This window comes from Coenobita brevimanus, chromosome 97 (genome assembly GCF_032717465.1).
Source record: "Coenobita brevimanus isolate Jiangsu-jjx chromosome 97, ASM3271746v2, whole genome shotgun sequence".
In the NCBI taxonomy this organism is placed as follows: Eukaryota; Metazoa; Arthropoda; class Malacostraca; order Decapoda; family Coenobitidae; genus Coenobita; species Coenobita brevimanus.
The window spans coordinates 42866454-42888905 of record NC_137050.1 but is presented as its reverse complement, the minus strand read 5'-3'; positions in this window follow the sequence as shown (position 1 = coordinate 42888905).

The window sequence follows — 22452 nt, the reverse complement described above, 5'->3', positions numbered from 1 at the left end:
GCCAAAGAAATACTTACCAACAGTGAAACAATACCAGCTACTCCACGAATATTTAACTCAGACTTCCTATAATTAATAATATCTAAATCTCTGCCCCAAAGTGCTGCTCATTCTGATCCGAGCAGCACCCTGCACGATACTGATAACCCATATCTAGACGTAAGAGTGGTAATTGTCCAGTGTATCTGTATCCCTGACATCTACCCATTCCACTGTATAACTTTGTAATACCCGTGTAATTTTCTTGCCTTGAGTTTTTGTGTCCTACCTCTCTCCTATTTGTCTAAGCTCCAGTCTAGAAAGAGAGCCCCGCTACACACTTGGCTCTTACGGGACGGGAAGCCGACCCCTAGAACACCTAGCATTACAGGAATAAACTGGGGACTGAACATGGTGTTAATGAGTGTGACGATGGGAGAAGGTGTGGTAAACAATCAAAAACGTTGAAAGACAGGGAAAACGATTGTGTAATAAAATATATACTGAAACTGATGAGGCTCAGTAACTGACAGGCGATCCAGTGGGTCTGATGAATTATAAGGAGAACGACATGACAATGCATAAATTCTTTTCTCTGAATTTGATTCTTCTCAACGGAAAGACTTTGTTACATGAAAAATTAAGATTATCGATAAGGAATAATAGTTTAAAAATGTCCAGCTGATCATTTCTGTGAGGCTGACGGTGATTCTAGGTGCTTGAATAGTAAGTGAAAGAGTGTGAGGCCCATTTCATTGGCTATGTGACTGGTTAACTCTCCCATTATAACCTTTTGCTGCCTTGCTTCCTGGAACCTACCTCACCTCACTTCTGGGAGGGAAATTTTAGGCTAATGGTGATATAATCGTCAATCTCTTGCCAGGCAACACACACACACACACACACACACACACACACACACACACACACAAAAGGTAGGGGCAAGAATGCTCTAGAAGAAAACAAACTGGGTCGACTATAAACACAAGAAAAATAAGAGCAAGTAAGTACTTCACCTGCCCGCCCATCCATCCATCCTCTATGAACCAATATATCTACCCTCACTCACCTACCCACTGATCCATCCATTCATCCATCCATTCATCTATTCTCATCTACCCTCTATTTTCCATCATCAACTGATTCATCTGTTCCTGGACATACCTCCCGTGTAGCAGTACCGTATATATACTCCCTTCTCACACACATCCATCCACCCTTTCACCTGCCACTCATCCACCAACAGATGCAGCCCCTTCTCACTCCCATTTCCATCCATTCATCCACCCACCACTCATCAGACAATCCATCCATCCATTTCTCAGTCACACATCCATCCATCAATCCACCTAACCCTCATCCACCAGTCCATTATGGCCCTTATTAATCACACATCCATCCATCCATCCATTCTTCGCTTTGTTGACACCTTTTGTATTTTATTCTTGCTACGTCAGATCACTTTATTCAGCTTGGAAATGGTATCTCGCACTGAGAGGGATCGAGTCAGACTATTTCAACAGTTTCAGCCCAAGGACGTCCCATTAAAATTATCTATCACCCGGCAGAATAAAACACACACACACACACAGACACACACACACACACACAGCTGGGTTTGTTTATACTACAGAAAGACCGGGAAAGCGTGCACACTGTAAGTACATACTCTGTCCATCTAGTATTACAAAATGGATACATACTTCAGTAAAACAAATTTGGAAAAGAAAAGGGATAAAAGTAAAAAGCAAAATGATGATTTCTACCAAGAACTAGTTGAAGTGGAGACTCACAATAGACTGGTTGAACGTGTACACGAACTAGAAATGGCTTTCAAAAATGAAATTGATGAAATAAAGAAGCAAATGCACTTGCAAAAGGAAGAGATAGAAAAACTGGGAAAGGAGGCCAATAAGAAAGACACAACCATCAGTGAACTAACAGTGGAATTGAATACCCTTAGGAAGAAAGTGAGTGAAATGGGAAGTACAGCAGTTAATCACGAGAGTGTTATGGAAGAGTTAAAAAATGACACAGAGACAATTAGACAAGCAAGCAGTCTTATGGACCAGAGCAGTGATATTGAGGAGAAGATAACACAGGTGAATGAAGCTGTGCAAAGCTACAAAAATGATGTAGAAATCACGTATGCTGAAATGGTGAAAGTAAAGAAAGACTTAGAAACAAGGGTGGAGGAAAAAAACATTAAAAAGGAAGTGAAAAGAATAATCCAAAACAATCCAAAGCTAGTCAGAGATTCAGTAGAAATAAATAAATCAATAGTAATCACTGGTATAGAAGAGGAAGAAATTAAAAACAAAATCACTAGAGACAAAAAGGAGATGGCAAATGTAATGAGCTTACTGAAAGAAGTATCAGAGGAAATCTGTAGTAAAGATATAGAGGAACACAAAAGGTTAGGGAAATACGAGAAAAGCAAGACAAGACCTCTAAAGGTGACTTTCCAGAGTGTAAACACTGTGGAAGAGATATTAAAAAATGCAAAAAATCTTATGGAAAAAGAGGAGTTCAAAAATGTATGGATAAAAAGATGTCTAACACAAGAGGAACTGGAATTACTGAAAGAGAAAAGGGAGGAAGCAAAAACAAAAAATGAGGGAAGATCAGAAGAGGACAAGAAGAAATTTTTTTACAAAGTAATAGGATTGCAGGTACGAAAGTGGTACACAAACAGGATGGAAGAAAAAGGAGGAAGTTAGTAGAACCATGTCATGACAAGTATATAAACAAGATGATAAAGTTGATGTACTCAAATGTGGATGGAATGGTATCTAAATTACTAGAGATGAATGATTATGTCAGAGAAAATGAACCACAAATAATATGCCTAACTGAGACAAAATTAACACCAAGGATATCCAATGACATACTAAACTTAGAGGAATACAATATATGGAGAAGAGACAGAAATTTAAAAAAGGAGGAGGAATTATAATATTAACTAAGAAAAATCTAAAAGTCAAGGAAATAAACCTAGATATACCATCACAAGTAGAACTGATTGCAGTAGAGATCGACACATCTGAAGGTAAAGTAATTGTAGCCAATTTGTATATGCCACCCAAATCAAACACATGGGAAAGAGACGAATATGAGGACCTAGCAGAGAGTACAATTCAGAGTATAAGATCCTTGCTACATAAAATGGAAGAGAAATCGGAAAGAATTATACTAACTGGGGATTTCAATACAAATATAAATTGGAATACTCTAGATATAAATAGCCAAGAAAGCTGCTGGGACCAAAAGCTCCTGGATCTCGTACAAGAGTTTTTCTTAACGCAACACGTGAGGGAAACCACTAGAAAAAGAGGACTTGATGTACCTTCAGTGCTAGATCTAATATTTACTAGGCAAGAAAATGACATTGACAGTTTAATATATCACCCTCCACTCGGCAAAAGCGATCATGCAGTACTAAATTATAACTTCAGGATAGCATATGACATAGTAAACAGCACTGACAGTTACAAAAAGAGACTAAACTATAAAAAGGGAAATTATCAAGACCTAAAGAAGTATTTCTTAGAAGTTGATTGGGAAAATGAGCTTAGAGGACAAGATTTAAATGCTGTATATAAAAATTTTTGTGAATTTTATGAAATAGGAGTCCAGAATTACATCCCACAGCACAAAGAAGCAGATAAGAAAATACAGAAATGGTTCAATACAGAATGTAAAAAATCAAAAGAAAGAAGAGATTTGTTGTGGAATAGATACAGAAGACACAATAGTGAAAGGGCATATAATAATTACAAACAGGCAAGAAACGACTATACAAGAATAAGGAGGAAGCCCAAAAACAGTTTGAGGAGGATATAATAAATAAAAGTAGTGATCAACCAAAGCTGTTTTACAGCTATATCAGAAGCAAAACCAAAGTAAAAGATATAATACAATCCATCACGGACGAGGGAATCACTTATACACAAGAGAAAGATATTTGTGAAGCACTAAATAAGAATTTTCAATTAGTTTTTACAGAAGAAAAAAATTTTGAGAGGGACTATGTGGAACACGCATGTCCACACATACTACCAGATATACAAATAGCAGAAAAAGTAATACAAGAGGAGTTAAGTAGATTAGACAGAGGAAAAGCAAGTGGTCCTGATGAAATTTCATGTTGGGTGTTACGAGAATGTGCAAAGGAGTTAAGTAAACCACTATTTTTAATTTTCAAGAAATCTTTGAGTCAAGGGAAACTACCTGATATTTGGAAAAAAGCAAATATAGTCCCCTTATTCAAGAAAGGAAATAGACAAAATCCTCTCAACTACCGACCAGTATCACTGACTAGTGTTGTAAGCAAGGTATTAGAAAAACTTATTAGAAAAGCTTGGGTAAATCATCTAGAAAAACACAGTATGATAAGAGAAAGACAGTTTGGTTTCAGAAAAGGAAAATCATGTGTTACTAATCTGTTGAACTACTATGACAGAGTAACAAACACAATACAGGAAAGGGAAGGATGGGTGGACAGTATCTATTTAGATTTCAAGAAAGCTTTTGACACAGTACCACACCAAAGACTTTTATGGAAGCTGTACCATCAAGGAGGAATTCGAGGCAGACTGTTTTGTTGGATGCAAGACTTTCTCATAAAAAGAGAAATGAGGACAGTACTAAGAGGAAACTACTCATCATGGAAAGAAGTGACTAGTGGAGTACCACAGGGTTCGGTGCTGGCACCAATCATGTTTTTAGTGTACATAAATGATATAAACAATAACACTGGAAATGAGAGCTATCTGAATATGTTTGGAGATGATGCAAAAATACAAAGGAGAATTACTAGCACAGACTCTTGCAGGGAGCTACAAGAAGAATTATATAAACTTCATGAATGGAGTAGTACATGGCAAATGGAATTCAATGTGGACAAGTGTCATGTAATCAAGTTTGGTAAAAGTGGAAAAAGACCTGATTGGGATTATAAGTTAGGAAATAAAACCCTATACACATCAGAAAGAGAGAAAGACCTAGGTGTGATTATCAATAACAGACTATCTCCGGCTGACCACATCAGCGAGAAGGTACGGAACATGTATACACTGCTTGCAAATATGAGAATAGCATTCACATACATAAATGAAGACATGCTAAAAAGGATAATAACATCATTCATTAGACCAACCCTGGAATATGCATCAGTAGTCTGGAGTCCTCATCTCAAAAAGCATATAGACAAGATTGAAAAAGTTCAAAGGGCCGCTACAAGATGGATACCAAGCTTAAGGGACCTAAGCTATGAAGAAAGACTAAATAAACTGAATCTACCAACACTACAGGAGAGAAGGAAAAGAGGTGACATGATAATGCTTTATAAGTGCATATCAGGAAAGGAGAAAATAGACATAAATGATTACTTAACATATGGAGAAGCATCAGCAAGAGGACACTGCAAAAAACAGCATAAGAAGAGAGGTGATAAAGACGTAAGGAAATTCAGTTTCCCAAACAGAGCAATTGATCAATGGAATGCACTACCGAATGAAATAGTGTGTGCCAAAACAATTCACAAATTTAAGGATATGTACGATAAATATGGTCTAAGACACGGGACAATACGAGCTTGACTCATTCCTGTAAAGATACAATTAGGTAAGAACAATTAGGTAAGAACACACACACACACACACACACACACACACACACACACACACATGAATTCGACGTGAAGGGGCAAACCAACTATATAAAAGAATTTTGGATGTCAGGATGATAGAAAAATAAGGGGAAGTGGGGGAAACAAGGAGAAACTGGATTTATGAGTAACTGATATTAGAAATAATAATAATAAAGAAAAAGACGGCGTCGAATGTTATATAAATTTTGGGCTCCTGTGGCTCAAGACATACGACTCCACCAGTCCTGATCACACCGTCTTAAGGACCAAACTTCAGGTTACTTCATTCACCTTAGAAATGATCTCCTGTACTGAAAGGGATCGAGAGAATCCATTATCTCCTTCAGTCCATGAATCACATAACGTGGGATAAAAAAAAATTATCACAAATCAAAATGATTAAGAAAATGGGGTTGGTTCGGAGGAGGTAAAACACATTTAATAGAATTTTGGATATGTAGTGAAAAAATGATAAGGGAATGAAAAGGTGGCAAAAATAAAAATACAGTCTGATGCAAATACCACTGGGATACAGAATGAATATAAAATTAAAAAGACGGGATCCACATGACTCACGGGCCACGAATCCACCAGTCCTGATCACGCCGTCTTAAAGGCCAAAGTTATTAAGAACTATCAACACTCTTAGGCTCCCATGACTCATGGCCAGATGAGTAAAATCGGCATAGCGGGAATAGAATACAGATGTTATGTCTACCATGGAAGGGTTGATATTGACAATAATAACACTCTCAGGCTACAATACTCACCATAAGCTAAATATAAGCATCTGGCACTAGGTGACACTGTATAGTATGCATCTCCCGATCATGGAAGGATTAATATTTACAGTATTAACACTCTCAGCCTCCCTTCCTCACTCACAGATGATTAAACATAGTTTAAGTCTTCAATGACCACTTCAACCCGGTGACAAGTGATGTGATTAACAACGCAGCCCGGGGACGTGTTTGCCGTCTCCTGATGATTTTTATTTATATTAGGATAGAATTATCAGGCTTTATGTGGTTAGGATGGTCTTTTAGATTTGTAGATGTTAAATATAGCCTTGTTTTCACCCCGTCAAAATGAGAGGTCTTTCTTAGGTTAAATAATAAGATAGTCTTGGTGACACTAAGAATAAACCAAAATTACGTACCCCGGATTCGAGAGGTTAATTTATTTCATCCGTAGAGAAGAATAAAGATATCAGTGTGAGGAAAGACTAAATAACAATATTTACTTAGAGGCAGATAACACCCCAAAACATCCTCAGAAACCAAACTTCAGGTTACTTTATTCCACTTAGAAATGATGTCTTGTGCCGAATGAGTTCCAGACAAACTCCGCTTACCATTCAGTCCGAGGATATCATAACAAGGGTAACTTAAATAATTATCTATCACAAGTAAGAATGAGATAAATGAAGAAGAAAAAAATGTACTGCTTCGGTTTTGAGGAGGTAAAACACGTATAACACAATGTACGATACTAGTCAGTGAAAATATGATGCGGGAAGGACAAGGGGGGGGGAGAATCAGATGGAAAACCCACAAGAAAACAAAATGATAATAATAATAAAAAGACTAGCACGAGAAGAGGTGAACACGGGCTACTATGACTCACAGGATGAGTAAACTTGGGATATGGGGAATAGTATTCAGAAGTTGTCTCTACATGGAAGGGTTAATGCTGACAGTATTAACACTCTCAGGCTGGCATACTCGCTATTAGGCAAAAATAAGAATCTGGCGCTAGGTGACGCTGTATACTACGTTTGTCGCGGCTATGGAAGGGTTATTTTTTTTACATTATTAGCACTTTCATGCTCCTATGCTCACTCTCATGTGAGTAACCATAGCAACAGATAATAACCACTACAACATGACAAGTAAAGTGGTTAACAGCGTTGGCGGGAACATTATTTTTTGTCTCCCAATTATTCATTTCTCCTGGTAATTTTTTTTTTTTTTCCGAATCTAAGAGACTTTTAGTTGTGTATGGGTCAGATATAGAGATCATTTTACCTCCAACACGACAAGTCTTTTAAGTTTAGTAATAACACTGTCTGGTGGCAGTAAGACCAATCCAAAATGACGTCACCTGGATTCAAGGGTCAAATGTAAGTCAATCGAACGGAAGAATCAGGATAACAGCTGGAGGTGAAGCTGAAGTAAATCGTTTCCCAGATGTAGGAAGCACCCAAATACATCTATAAGAACGAAATAAAAAATATCAGTAAAAAGACGGAGGTACAGTGGCATGAACTGAACCCTGGCTCCTTTGATTCCCAGGCGGCCGTTCCATCCATCCTGATCACACCGTCTTAGAGGCTCAGTAAGCGCATCGACGGTATGAGTTTGGCATCGTTGGTGGTTCATGAGGTGGTGAAAAGCTCGGTTGAAATCTATGAGAGTCGCGCTTCGTGCGTCGATAGTATACGTTGATACTTGAAGAATGAACGTTGCTGTAGAGATGGGGAGTGACTGTCAGTGTTATCTGGTGGTGAATGCAGACTGAAACCCAAGCGGAAAGTTTGGTACTCAGGTTTAGTATTTGGAAAGAGTTAAATATGCAGACTAATTGGAAATTAAAACTGCAGAAAGAAGGCGAGTGGCTGGATCGATAAAGGCCCTAGTTAAGCAAGAGTGTGAATGTGCATGCTACAGGAGGACTGCATGAAGTTCTAGTGCCCACAGTAACATTTACTGTAGGTGTGAGGCTTTGGTGTAACACTAGGAAAAAAATAAATAAAGAGTACAAGTAGCTGAAATGGGTTTGTGAGGAATGTGTGTAAAGTGCAGAGTGTATAGGAGAGGAAATGATGTGATTCGAGAAAGATGTGGAGTAGAAGTGTGTTGACACCAAAGTAGGACAAACTCTTAATATAATATAGTCTAATGGAGGAATTGAGTATAAAATGGGAAGCGAAAATGGAACATATGAGTGAGTATGAAGTTGGAACCAGGCGTGGCAGACCATCATCAAGAGAGAGGAGAAACACGGTAAGCGTATTTCTCATAAAGTGAGGTACTGAAGCTGATGAGGCTCGGTATATGTCATGCGATCGAGCTGGTGTGATGAGCTACGTAAGGACAAGACAAGACAATGATTAGCATCCCTTTTCTTAACTTGGTTGTTGTCGATGAACTGATCTTTCTTTATGGGAACTATAAATCTCGTGCTTAAGAAAAAATGGTGCAAAAATATGTGCAGATGAGAACTTCTGTGAGGTGAGCGATGATTTTGAATGCTTTAATGATACTGATTGATTTCTGACCCTTATAACTGACAATATTGTTGATCAGCTCTCGAACGATAACTTTCTCTCTCTCTTGCTTCCCAGACCCTATTTCACCGCACCTCTGGGTCAATCGTAGCAAGAAAACACACACACACACACACACACACACACACACACACACACACACACACACACACACACACACACACACACACACTTCCAATAACACTCACACACAGACGAACACACACACACACACACACACACACACACACACACACACACACACACACACACACACACACATATGCACTCACTCACTTGCAATATCACATACACACACACAAACATACGCACACACACACACACACACACACACACACACACACACACACACACACACACACACACACACACACACACACACACACACACACACATATGCACTCACTCACACACACACACACACACACACACACACACACACACACACACACATGCACTCACTTGCAATATCACACACACACACACACACACACACACACACACACACACACACACACACACATCCATTCACTCACTTGAATTATCAAACACACACACACACACACACACACACACACACACACACACACACACACACACACACACACACACACACACACACACACACACACACACACACATGCACTCACTCACTTGCAATATCACACACACACACACACACACACACATGCACTCACTTGCAATATCACACACACACACACACACACACACACACACATCCATTCACTCACTTGAATTATCAAACACACACACACACACACACACACACACACACACACACACACACACACACACACACACACACACACACACACACACACACACACACACACACACACACACACACACACACACACACACACACACACACACACACACACACACACACACACACACACACACACACACACACACACACACACACACACACACACACACACACACACACACACACACACACACACACACACACACACACACACACACACACACACACACACACACACACACACACACACACACACACACACACACACACACACACACACACACACACACACACACACACACACATATACACACACATATGCATTCACTCACTTGCAATACCACACACACACACACACACACACACACACACACACACACACACATATGCACTCACTCACTTGCAGTATCACACAGACACACACAGACACACAAGTAAGTAAGTAAGTAAATAAGTAAGTATTTATTGACCACAATATCCAGTTACACATACAGGATTTCAAGCAACAACAAACCTTAGCATGATAAACAGTACATCAGATATTAACAAACAATTATGGTCCACAAAACAAGCGAAGTATTAAAGGGTTGATCAGTGCATCTATACAGCATTAATGAAAGATGGAAATCATTACACTTCTGATTAGTAACGTAACTACAATCTGACCAATCACTTTTTTTATGAAAAAAAAAAAATCCCAATGATATATCATGGTTAGAATAAGAGCATACAAAATAAATTAAATACACTTTAAATAACATAGGTTATGATAAACATTATAGTACACACTAACCAAAACAGGAAAGGACCTTATACACTATTTCCTCAATAGGAAACTGAGCATCGTCACCAATGATTTGACTCCAGGAAGTAAAGTTATATCCTGTACGTATGTGCTGAGTCAGTGGACACACCTCCAGTACGTGCAACTCTGTTTGCACAGCACCACATGGACAGAGCCGCTCTGCTACCGGGAAACGTCCCCGTCCTCGCCGATTCCAACGGCCCGTCTCAATCGCCAGATTATGACTGATTACCCGCAGCCGACTAAATGCCATTCTGTGTACCTCACTAGTTTTACCACGACATTTATAGATCTCGTGAACTGTTAAGGTAGGGTTCAACACATTATAAATTAGCCTTCTAGAAGATGTAGAGTTAGAAATTGATTTCTTTAAAGATTCAATGCCGACTTTAACATCATCAACAGAATTATTAATTAAACTCTTAATGTATTTACTTGTTGGTGTGTTATTAGCCGCCATGGTCAGCCTGACGGCGTGCACCCACGGGTCATCGGGCATACCGCGCCTCTCCCCCCACAGTCGCTGGAAAAGCTTCCTCTGCCTTGCTAGTACTAAAGATTTCAGTGGCGGGCACCCGAGCTCCACGTAACAAACGTTCGTGCACGCCGTCATACGAGCTCCCAGCAGCTGTTTAATACCCCAGTTATACAATTTTTCCATTGGCCTCAAGTTCCCATTGAACCAGGACTCACAGCCATATAGGATGGTTGATATTAAGGCTGCTTCAAACATTTTCTTTTTAACATAAAATGGTATGTCTATATTCTTTTCCAAAAATGACACAAATTTCAGAATGTGGCACATTTTTGCTTGTGCGTGGGCGGTAGTGGCGGACGACAGGGTCCCGTCGCTTGTGAACAGGCTGCCCAGATACACATACCTGTCACACCACTGCACGACCATATCACCAAAGCAGAATGGCTCGCGATCGCCCACTGACGCATGGATTGCAAAGAACTTGGTCTTAATATTATTCACAACCATGCCATTATTTACACAGAACTGATTCAGAAATGTAAGTTTATGTTCCATATCGCGTCGCGTTGTCGAGAGAAGAACAGTATCGTCCATAAGGACAAGGAGATGAAGCCACTGTAAAAAACCGTCTGGGCCACAATTGGACTTTATCAACTTAATCATACTGTTTACAAAAATGATAAATAATAAACAAGATGTTGGGGACCCCTGTCTGACGCCGATCCTGGATGTTACAATGGCTGTCCCAAAAATGCTCAAAGTAACCCCGTATATCGCCACCAGCGCCGCTAACATTTGCGACCCGCACCCCAACTTACATAACATGCGAAACAATTTGGCGCGAGGGACCCGGTCGTATGCCATTGAAAAATTGACAAAGCAAACAAATAACTTATGCTTTCTCCTGTGGGCCAAATCAATTAACAGTCTAAGTGTCACAACATGTTCAATGCAGCCCCGGCCCTCCTGACTCCCTGCCTGCTCCCGATACGGAACACACACACACACACACACACACACACACACACACACACACACACACACACACACACACACACACACACACACACACACACACACACACACACACACACACACACACACACACACACACACACACACACACACACACACACACACACACACACACTCACGTCTTCAATGTGAAGGGGTAAGACGACGATATAAAAGAATTTTGGATGTCGGGATGAGAGAAAAATAAGGGGAAGTGGGGGAAATAGGGAATAAGTGGATTTATAAGCAACTGATACTAGAAATGAAGAGTGGTGCCAGGCACAACAAACCTTGCCCGTCAGCAGTTATTTCATTGCTGTAAAATACTGACTCGTTTAGGTCATTTGTTGTTAGTGCACAATTAAAGTATAAGGTAATGGCCCAAATTTTTCAGGTTACGCCCTTTGAAAATCCCTTATCTGTGTTTGACCCTTCAAGGTCATTCAGAGTCAAAGGTCACGCTGCGAAATGAAAGTCCATATTAGACTTCTTATATCTTGGTAATAGTTTCTATGTCTATCGTCAATGAGTTTGGAGTTATAGCCCATGAATATCCGTGACCCTGAGTTTGACCTTTCATGGTCAATTACGGTCAACGACTAGGGTACTGTTTAAAAACCCACATGAGATTTCCTAAATATCTATAACTATAAATATTAATCTTCAACCAGTGTCGAGTTATAGTCCATGAATATCCGTGACCTTGAGTTTGACCTTTCAATGTCAGTTACGGTCAAAGGTCAAAGTACTGTTTAAAGACCCACATGAGATTTCCTAATTATTGATAACTATAAATATTTATCTTCAACCAGTGTCGAGTTACAGCCCCCTGAATATCCGTGACCTTGAGTTTGACCTTTCAGGTTCATTCAAGGCCAAAGGTCTTGCTGCAAAAATGAAAGCCCATATTATGAGCTATTGTATGTTCATAATGGTAAATATCGCTATCTTCAACCGTTTTCAAATTATAGTCCTCTGAAAATCTGTGACCTTGATTTTGACCATCCAGGGTGACTCAATTGCCTCCAAAATTTAGTCACTTTCTTAGGGGACCAGTGCTAAATATCTCGAAAGTTTCATGTAATTTCAATTAGCCCTTTTTCCGTAATGTTGCCAACAAACAAACAAACAAACTTGATCAAAAACAATACTTCGTTGGACTCCATCGGGGAGAGGTAAAAAAGACGGCGCAATATGTGATTTAAATCTTGGGCTCTCATTACTCACGGGCTACTATTCCACCAGCCCTGATCACTTCATCTTGAGGACCAAACTTCAGGCTACTTCATTCGCATTAGAAATTATCTATTATACTGAAAGAGTTCGAAACAGACTTCATTAACAATTCAGTACAAGGATATCATAATGAATGTTAATAAACAAAATATCCATCACAAACCAGAACGTAGGGAAAAAAGGGAGGGGGGAGGAGGTTCGGTTGCAGGGCGGTAAAACATAGCAAAATTTAGGATAAGTGAAATAATAAGGAAACAAAAAAGTGGTCAAAATAACAATAAAACCAGATGCAAATACCAGAAGAAGAAAAAAAGGTAAAAAGACAGACGATAGAGTGGTGAACCAGGGCTCCTATGACTCAAAAGACACGATTTCACTAGTCCTGATCATGCTGTCTTAAAGACCAAACCTATTAAGACCTATCAACACTCTCAGACTCCCATGACTCACGGCCAGATGAGTATAATCGGGATTGTGGGAATAGAATACAGACGTTATGTCTACCATTGAAGGGTTATTGTTGACAATATTAACACTCTCGGGCTAGCATACTCACTATTAGCTAAATATAAGCATCTAGCGCTAGGTGACAATGTATACTATGCTTCTCCCGAACATGAAATGATAAATATTTACAGTATTAACACTCTCAGCCTCCCATCCTCACTCTCAGATGATTAAACATAGTTATAGTTTTTAATCAACCACTTCAGCCCCATGACAAGCGATGTTGTTAATAACCAAAACAGAGGACGTTTTTTTAATTTTGTGTTTGCCGTCTGCTGATGATTTTTACTTAGAATAGGATACAATTATCGAGCTTTATGTGGTTAGGATGGTCGTTTAGATTTGTAGATGTTAAATGTAGCCTTCTTTTCACGCCGTCAAAACGAGCAGTCTTTCTTAGGTTAAATAATAAGATCATCTTGGTGACAGTAAGAATAAACCAAAATGACATACCCCGGATTGAAGAGGTTAATTTATTTAATCCGTAGAGAAGAATGAGGATATCAGTGTGAGGAAAGACTAAACGAAAATACTTACTTAGAGACAGAAAACACCCCAAAACTTCCTTAAACACACACACACACACACACACACACACACACACACACACACACACACACACACACACAAATAATATTTCAGTAAAAAAGATGGAATAGCAGCCAGTATCTGTACCTTGGCTCCTTTGATTCCCAGGCGGCCGTTCTATCCATCCTGATGACACCGTCTTAAAGGCTGAGTAAGCACATCAAGAGTTTTTACTTTACCATCGCTGGTGATTCAGAGGCTTCTGCAGAGTTTGGCTGATGTTTATGGATGCCGCTCTCTGATATTGCTTGTTGACAAGTATAGAATTAACGTTGATTCTGGAAGGGTAAATAACTCACAGTGTTATATGACAGTGAATGGGGACAGACGAATTAGTCAGGGAGTTTTGGTACCCTGATGCAATAAGAGGAGGGAGATAACTGTGCAGACTAACTGGAAGGTAAACAACAGGAAAAAGAAAAGTGGTTGCATCCTCAAGGGCCTTGGTTATAAACAAAGGTGTGAATGTGGAAACTGTAAGAGGAGTGCATGTTGGTGCTTCAGTGCCCATTGGAACAAAAGTTCAAGTGTGCGAATAGTAGAAATGGGATTTCTGAGGTATGTGTGTGGATTGCCAGAAGTAGAGAGGATAGAAAATAATGTGGTTCTAAAGAGATGCGGAATAATGAAGTGCGTTGACACCTGGTTGAACAGATCTTTAGATGTAATGGTCAAGGAGAAAATGGGAATAAACTGGGGACTGAACATGGTATTAATGAGTGTGACGATGGAAGAAGGTGTGGCAGACTATCAAAAACGATGAGAGACAGGGAAAACGATTGTGTAATAATATAAATACTGAAACTGATGAGGCTCTGTAGCTGACAGGCGACCGAGTTGGTGAGATGAGTAATATAAGGAGAACGACATAACAATGCTTAGAACCTTTTTTCTGAATTTGATTGTTCTCGACGGAAGGACTTTGGTACACGAAAAATGAAGATTATCGATAAGGAATAATATACAAAAAAAAAAGTCCAGATGATCATTTCTGATGATTCTAGGTGCTTGAATAGTAAATGAAAGAATGTGTGGCCCATTTCATTGCCTATGTGATTGGTTTGCTCTCTCGATGTAAGTTTTTTGTGCCTTGCTTCCAGGAACCTACCTCACATCACTTCTGGGTGGGAAATTCGATGCGATTTGTTATATGATAGCCAATCTCTTGCCAGAAAACACACACACACACACACACACACACACACACACACACACACACAAATACTTCTACACCTAAGAGACGATTCATTAACACAACGACCTATACGTGCAGGAACACGTCAAAAATATAAAAAAGAAACCACTCGCTAATAAAGGTTTCGATGTCGGGCCCAACAAACCAGACCCAATTATCCACCTGCTTTGGCTGTAGTGGCTTCTGTTCGTCATATGAAGGCAAGTCTGTCTATCTCTACATCTACGCATCTACCTAACTACCTGTATATCGCTCAGTCTTTCATTCCACCTATGTGCATTTCATATGTCTGTCAGTCAGTTAATGTTTCCCTGCTTTTGTCTTTATTTACAGGTATTTATTGTTTGGCTAATCCTCGAGTCTGTCTCTCTCTTATCCTCTCTTTCTCTCTCTCTCTCTCTCTCTCTCTCTCTCTCTCTCTCTCTCTCTCTCTCTCTCTCTCTCAGGAACGTAAGCTAGCTTGCACACACACACACACACACACACACATGAACAATCCAACAACCAAACACAACCACAAAGAGTCACACAAACACACACAAAGGCGCATACACAGACCGACAAATGCATATACTCACGCACAAACATGTACACACATTCATAAACACATCCACAGAAGCACAAACACGGACACATCGACACACACACACACACACACACACACACACACACACACACACACACACACACACACTCATGAAGAATTCAACAACCAACCACAACCACAAAAGGCGCATGTACAGACTGACACCAACACATATAATCACGAAAAACATGTACACACATGCATAAACACATGCATAGAAACACACACACACACACACACACACACACACACACACACACACACACACACACACACACACACACACACACACACATACACGCACACACATACACACACACACCAAGAAAAGCAAGAATGCTCCGGAAAAGAGCAAAACTGGGTTGACTAGGAAGACCAGAGGAGTGAGACTTGACAAATACTTTATCTGCCCATCCATTCATCCATCCATTAGTTCACTTACTCCTCATTCGCCAATGTATCTACTCCATTCTCACAAACACACCCATCCATCCATCCATTTAACTACCACTCATCCACTAATGTTTTATATATACTCCCTTCTCACTCATATTCATCCTTGCATCCACCCGTCACTCATCCATCAAGCAATCCAGCCTCTATTCTCTCACACATCCATCCATCCATGCATTTACCCCCTAATCCACCAGTGCATCCAAACCATTTTTACTCAGACATTCATCCATCCATCCATCTGTTGCTCATTATACCAATCCATGCGGCCCCTTCTCGCTCCCACATCCATCCATCCATTCAACAACCCTCTATCCACCAATTGAACCAAACCCTTTTCACTCGCGCATCCATCCATTCATCCACCTACTACTCATTAGAAAATCCATCCAAACCCTTCTCACTCACACATCCATCCATCCATTCTTCGCTATGTTGATTTCTTTTATATTTTATTCTTGCTGCTTCATATCACTTTATTCAGCTTGGAAATGGTCTCTCGCACTGAGAGGGTTCAAGTGAGACTACTTTAACAGTTTCAGCCCAAGGACGTCCTTATTATTCCCATTAAAATTATCTATCACCAGACAGAATAACACACACACACACACACACACACACACACACACACACACACACACACACACACACAAACATACACTCACGACTTCGAAGTGCATGGGTAAACCAACGATACATAAGAATTTAGAATGTCAGGAAGAGAGAAAAATAAAGGGATGTGGGGGAAATAAGGAAAAAGTGGATTTATAAGCTACTGATACTAGAAACAATAATGATAAAAGGAAAGATAGCGCCGTATGTGATATAAATCTTGGGCTCCTATGACTCACGGTCTACGATTCCACCAGTCCTGATCACACCGTCTTGAGGACCAAACTTCAGGTTACTTCATTCGCCTTAGAAATGATCTCTTGTGCTGAAAGAATTCGAAACAGACTCCATTAACCATTCAGCCCAGGGATATCATAACGGTGGTTCATAAAATAAAATCCATCACAAACCTGAACGGGAAAGAAAGGGGGGGTAGAAGGGGTTCTGTTGGAAGGCGGAAAAACATAATAGAATTTAGGATATTAAGTGAAAAAATTAGTAAATTAAAATTTGGTAAAAATAAAAATAAAACCAGATGCAAATACCACAAGGAAAAAAAAAAATAAAGGTAAAAAGACAGAGTGCCGCGTAGTGAACCCGGGCTCCTATGACTCACAGGCCACGATTCCACCAGTCCTGATCACGCCGTCTTAAGAACCAAACGTATTAAGACCTATCAACACTCTTAGCCTCCTATGACTCGGCCTGATGAGTAAAATCGAGAGAGCGGGAATAGAATACAGAAGTCATGTCTACCATGGAAGTGTTAATGTTGACAGTATTAACACTCTCAGGCTACCATACTCACTATTAGCTAAATATCAGCATTTGGCGCAAGGTGACACTGTATACTATGCTTCTCGCGATCATGAAAGGATTAATATATACAGTATTAACACTCTCAGCCTCCCTTCCTCACTCTCAGATGTTTAAAAATAAAATTTTTAATCAACCTCTTCAACCCGATGACAAGTGACGTGGTTAACAACGCAGCCCGGGGACGTGTTTTTCTTTTTGTGTTTACCGTCTCCTGATTATTTTTATTTAGATTAGGATAGAATTATTGAGCTTTATGTGGTTAAGATGGTCTTTTAGATTTGTAGATGTTAAATGTATCCTTGTTTTCACCCCGTCAAAATAAAAGGTCTGTTTTAGGTTAAGTAATAAGATCGTCTTGGTGGCAGTAAGAATAAACCAAAATGACATAACCCAGATTCGAGAGGTTAATATATTTCATCCGCAGAGAAGAATTTCGATATCATTGTGAGAAAAGGTTAAATGAAAATATTTGCTTAGAGGCAGAAAACAACCCAATATATCCTTAAACACACAAACACAATATATATCAGTAAAAAATGCGGAACAGGAACCAGGATCTGTACCTTGGCTCTTTTTACTCCCAGGCTGCCGTTCTATCCATCCTGATGAGATCGTCTTAGAAGTTGAGTAAACACATCATCAGTTATTAATTTAGCATCGATGGTGATTCAGAGGCTTCTGCAGAGTTCGGCTGATGTTTATGGGTGCCGCTCTTTGATATTACATGTTTACGAGTGCAGAATGAACGTTGATGCTGGGAGGGAAAATAACTCAGTGTTATCTGGTAGTGAATGGGGACAGACGAATGAGTCAGGGAGTTTTGGCACCCTGGTGCAATAACAGGAAAGAGATTACTGTGCAGACTAATTGGAAAGTAAACAACAGAAAGAAGAAAAGTGGTTGTATCTTCAAGGGGCTTGGTTATAAGCAGAGGTGTGAATTTGGAGGCTGCAAGAGGGCTGCATGAAGGTGTGTTAGTGTCCATAGTCAGACATGAGTGAGAGACTTTGGTGCGATATTGGAACAAAAACTCAAGTGTGCGAGTGGCGGAAATGGGATATCTGAGGTATGTGTGTGGATTGCAAAGAATAGATACGATCGAAAATGATGTAATTCAAGAGAGATGTGGAATAATGAAGTGCGCTGAGACCAGGTTAACAGAATCTTTAGATGTTATGGTCAGGGAGAAAATGGGAATGAACTGGGGACTGATCATGATGTTAATGAGTGTGACGATGGGAGAAGGTGTGGCAGACCATCAAATACGTTGAGAGACAGGGAAAACGATTGTGCAATAAAATAAATACTGAAACTGATAAGGTTCTGTAACTGACAGGCGATCGAGTTAGTGTGATGAGCGGTATAAGGAGAACGACATGACAATGCTTTGAAATTTTTTTCTGAATTTGATTGTTCTCGACGAAAAGACTTTGTTACACATAAAATGAAGATTATCGATAAGGAATAATATTATTGGAAGAAAATCATTTTTTTTTAGGCTAACGATGATTGTAGGTGCTAGAATAGTAAGCGAAAGACTGTGAGGTCCATTTCACTGGCTGTGTGATTGGTTAGATCTCTCATTATAACTTTTTTGTGCCTTGTTTCCTCTAACCTTCTTCACCTCACCTCTGGTTGGGAAATTTGATGCTATTGGTGATAAAATCGTCCATTGCTTGTCAGAATACACACTGTTACGGAACAAAGAAAGATAATGTACACTTTAAGTGAGAATACTAAAAATCACTACTGTCCCGTAAAGTTCCAGGTTCAAAACAAAAGAGTTAGGTAAAATTACAAGTTAAAGTTTAATGCTCAAACTAACAACAAAACATTCAGGACTCATAAGGATAATGTAATGGCAAAAAACAGGTTACATATATGGTTAACTGCAATAGCCTCTATTAACACGAAATTAGCATGAGTAAATTTATCTAAGTCAGCCCTGATAAAATGAGAAAAAACCGGCTAATGCTCAGTGAATGCAAGATATATTATTACAGATACAAAATTTTATTAATAATGGTTGACACCCAAAACACATGAATCACAAAAACCTCACTAGGCCCAAGAACCAACACCCCATGCTACACAGTACAAGAAAAAATGCAACAACAGTTATACTCAAATTACACAGCTGCTAGATGGTTGGAGACTTCCTGAGCACTCACAATAATAACAACTGTACAGGGGAGGACAGAGATGTGAACAAAATGAGGAGTAGATCTAAGTGGCAATTAATGCAGAGACTGAGCTCATTTTATAGGGGCCGGCAGAGCTTGATACAACTTGTAAGAAGGACGCGCAAATGAAGCCATAGGGGACAAAGAGTTGACAATCCTGCTCTGAACAACAGAAAGAACGACTTACTCTACTATAAGGGTAGAAGGGGGGAGTGAGGTAGAACACGCTCGTGATCAAACATGCAGCATACTGTACGTTAGAATTACACAAAGGATGATGAAATCATAGGCTATGTAACACCTCCCCACAAAGAAAAAAGAAATTTACAAAGGAAATTTCTTATTACTCTAAAACAATCTGTCTAAAGTCTAGATAAGCAATCTGCAATAACATTTTCTTTCCCCTTGACATGTTGTATGTCTAATGAATACTCCTGAAGAAGTAGACTCCATCTTGTCAATCTCTGATTTTTATCTTTAAATTTACTAAGGAATTTCAGTGGGTTATGATCGGTATAAATGACTATAGGGTCAAAACCAGAACACAAATAAAATGAAAAATTTTGTAAACCCAAAATCAAGGCCAAAAGCTCTTTCTCAATAGTTGAGTAGTTCTTTTGAGGTGGACTGAACTTCTTACTGTAATAAGATACAGGGTGTTCAATACCCTGATCATCCTCTTGCAGCAAAACAGCCCCAGCTCCTGTATCAATTGCATCAACAGCCATCTTAAAAGGCTTAGCAAAATTTGGAGTAGCGAGCACTGGCTGACTTAATAGGATAGCTTTAAGTTTGCTGAAGGAGGATTCACAGTTATCGGTCCAGATAAATTTAACTCCCTTTTTCAGTAGGTCTGTAAGTGGTGATACAAGAATTGAAAAGTTAAGAACAAATCTCCTGTAATAACCTACCTTTCTCAAAAATCTTTGTAGCTCTTTCCTACTTTTAGGTCTGGGAAGATCACTTATAACCTGAACCTTAGCTCCTGGTGGTGCAACGTGTCCATCACCAATTACGTACCCAAGGTACTGAACTTTAGCTTGACCAAACTCACACTTTGATAAATTAGCTACAAGATTAGCCTGAACCAAATGCTCAAGAAATTTACTGACATGGCATAGGTGATCTTTCCAGTTGTTACTGAAGATTAATACATCATCAATATAAACAACACACCCTGCCAAACCCTCTGTTACAACATTCATGAGCTTCTGAAAAGTGGCTGGTGCATTCTTCATACCGTATGGCATTACGGAACATGCAAAAGTCTTTCCTAGTGTTACAAAATATGAGATCTCCCTAGCACGTTCAGTCATAGGTACTTGCCAGTATCCCTTTAACAAATCAAACTTACTTATGTACCTAGCCTTTCCGATCTTGTCTATGCAATCTTCCACGTGAGGGAGAGGGTAAGTGTCTGTTTTGGTTATCTGATTAACACGTCTGTAGTCGATGCAAAGCCGTTGGGACCCACCTGGCTTAGGGACTAGAGTGACAGGAGAACTCCACTCGCTCTGACAGGGCTCAATCATCTTGTGGTCCAACAGGTAGCCAAACTCCTACTAGATGAGAGGAACTTTCACTGGGTTCACACGGTAAAGAGGCAATTTAATTGGCTTTGCGTCTCCAACATCGACATCATGCATCAACACAGTGGTTCAGTGGTTCTTCCTGGAGTGGCACGGAACACTTGCGGGTACTCCTGCAGTAATGCCGAAAACTCCTGCCTTTCCTCGGGAGGTAGATGAGAAAGCTTAGTCTGGAGATCATTCATGATATCAGGATTCTTCCCCAAACTATCACTCAGGCTCATGCTGCATGGGAGAACTTCACTTGCAGACTCGAGTGGAACAGCTACAGTGCAGACTGGGTTATTTTCGTCCCACCTGTGATATAACTTTAGCATCTTGATGTGACAAAGTTGCTTGTTCTTTCTACGATCTGGTGTGGCGATGACATAGTTGACAGCACTGAGTTTCTTCTCCACTAAACTTGGCTTGAAGAGGTTGCTCATGCACCGGTAGCAGAATCAAAACCTGATCTCCTGGCTGAAAGTGGCATAACCTGGACTTCTTATCATACCAAGTCTTCATCTCCTGAGCAGCTCCTAAATTCTCTCTCGCCAGCTGTAAAGCAGTGGACAGCCGTTCTTTGAACTTCATCACATACTCCAGCAGGTTGACGTCATCTTCCTCCGACAGCCAGCATTCCTTGAGTAACTTAAGGGGTCCTCTTACTTCATGGCCAAAAGGTAGTTCAAAAGGTGAG